Below are 2,718 nucleotides of genomic sequence, written 5' to 3'. Positions count from 1 at the left end.
GGTGAAATTTTTCATATTTGAATCCGCCATATCTCGGCTATGAAAAATCTTATCAAAAAGTTAGGCATCGCATTTTGAAGGTAAAGAGTAGTTCTTTACGATCCCATTGTCAGTTTGTGAAAAAAAAAATTTTTCGCGATGTTACGGGGCCTCGAACACATCGAAATAACGGGTTTTTGACACTTTTAGGTTAGAATATCTCGAAAACTGAGGGTGATGGAATTTTTCTGAGGTCAGATTCGGATTCAGCGCAGCAAAAAACTTCGGGTATAGTAGGTCTAGTCTCTGGTTCTGAAAATTGTTGGCCTGTGTAATGCAACTAAGCTGAAAAGCTGGCTTCAAAAACGAAGACAAGAAGAAATATCTCTTTGTGATTTTACTCGTTGCAGTCCGAGTACGCTGAAAACGACTGAATGCTCTAAAATTAACGATATTGGGACGGCGGTGACATCGAGGAAGGTCGCTGACAATATACAGATTTCTGTTAAAAAAATCAATCAGATCAAGAATGAGGTTTCTAATTCTGTACCAATACTGCCTCGACTTGGAAGTCCTGGAAATAGAGATGGACAGTCTTCGAATACTTCAATCACTTCAAGTAATACCAAGTAATGTTTTAATTATTTACTGTAAGTCTTAAAGTATCTCTCTCTCTCTTTTCATGCTGCGTCACTTATTTAGTGTTTTCATTCTAAGGTTTGTTTGAAAATTCTCGTTTGGAAGATTGGAAAATGTGTGATTTATTCAACGAAATAAAATGTCCCAGGCTACCATGTGTCATAATAAACATAATTATAATCATCATGTTTTTTTAATTTTAAATGCATATATCTTTTAATTTTAAGCTAATTACAAATTTTTTCAACTTATTAACCGTTTATTCTACTTGTAATTAGATGTATTTTTTTCATTCACTGAATTAATCTATTTTAATAGGTTTAAATGTAATTCTAATCTCTTTTATTTATCATCCCATTCCTTTAGTAAATAAGATTTACTATTCAAATTTTAGACATTAAAAGATTCATATTCAAATTTAATTCCTAGTTAAAATCATTAATGTACAGTCGTAGACTTTAATTTTTAAAGTCCAAATTTTCAAAGTTTTTAAAGTCTTTTTAAAGTCTTCTCATGGAAAATTATCATCAGACAGGTGTGCAAAGATAACATAGGAATACATGCACGTGCTCGCTTTAGCTTTAGTCAGCAGAGATAGGTGGGGCACTCAAATGGGGCCATTTACGGAGGGGACTAACATGCTTCATATGTGCCCCCCCCACACACACACAGGTGTCAATGACCTTGAGGACTTGTGGAGGGGGAAGGCGCCAGTCTAGAAAGGCGGCCGAGGAGTGGGGATAGGCTGTGTGTCGCCCCATAGTTGCCCCTTACTACTTTCATTTTAAAAATTCAGAACTCCTTATATTTGGTTTCAGAAAAACGCGAAATCTCATCTGGTTAAGATTCCATTTATTGATCCATCGTCAATTATTAGCACCAATTTTTCGAAAATTATCATAATACCCGTGGTTTGCATCAAAACTTTTTGATCAAAGAGACTTTTTCAAAATGTAAATGAAGTGTATTTTCCTTTCGATAAACTAAAAGAGCCTTGTGCTTGCTTAATTTTGCTTTTATTTCTTGTAGCAGATGCCAGCTAAAATCATGCTTTGTTTGTTCTCATGATAAATATCATCTAAGAAACTGTACATCTGAATAAGAAAACCAATAAAAATGTCTGCCTATTTATTCCTGAATGTCCACTGCATTTTACCAATGAAAAAACCGCAATTTCATAATTATGTTACTTATAACCGAATTATGTTATGCAAACCTGGATTCTTAAAATCGAATTTTCGCAACTTGTACAAATGGTGAGCCTAACATTTTCAAGTGAATTTTTTCCTTCATTTCCGAGTTGCACATCGTACCCTAGTAAAAATGCATAATAGGTTATCAATAGAAACTGTTTAAAACCATATAGGATGCAGATAGCTTTCTATGTGGTCTTAAGTGGTTCTTAAGAGACTTTTTATATGAATTTGGTTTCTAATGGCTTGTATTCAGCACTTCAACGGCCACTGGGACTAAAATTAACTTAAAATTTTTTTCTAATAGTCTCTATTAGGTACTGATGTGCTTTTAAAATACGACTGGGAATATTAAGAAGTACAAGATGCTTCTCCATGTGGCTCTATGAGGTTTTTAATGGTGAAGTGCAATTCAATTAATTGAAATAAAATTCGAAAATCGGCATTGAACGTGGGCTTAAAGGGAATCTATTAGGTTCTGCTTTTTCACGAATGACACAAGGTCAAAACTGCTGTTCTAGCGGGTACTATTAGGAATTTAAATGGCTAACCGAATTACATTAATTAGGTTGAAACTCAAGATAATGCTTTCAAAGTGGATCTACGAGGCACCTCTTAGGGACTGCTTTCTCACGAACAGCACAAGTTTAAAATTGCTATTCTAAGAGGTTCTATTATTTCTATTAGCAAATCGGGATTAAATTAATCAAGCTGAAACTCAAAATAATGGTTTCAAAGTTTCTCTAGGAGGCACCTATTAGGTTCTGCTTTCTCGCGAATGGCACAAGTACAAAATTGCTGTTCTCAGAGGTTCTATTAGGATTTCTAATGGCAAATCGGGATTAAATTAATCAGGTTAAAACTCAAAATAATGCTTTCAGAGTGGCTCTACAAGGCACCTATTGTG

Source organism: Belonocnema kinseyi, chromosome 9 (assembly GCF_010883055.1).
Source record: "Belonocnema kinseyi isolate 2016_QV_RU_SX_M_011 chromosome 9, B_treatae_v1, whole genome shotgun sequence".
In the NCBI taxonomy this organism is placed as follows: Eukaryota; Metazoa; Arthropoda; class Insecta; order Hymenoptera; family Cynipidae; genus Belonocnema; species Belonocnema kinseyi.
Note: the sequence above shows the minus strand (reverse complement) of the source record.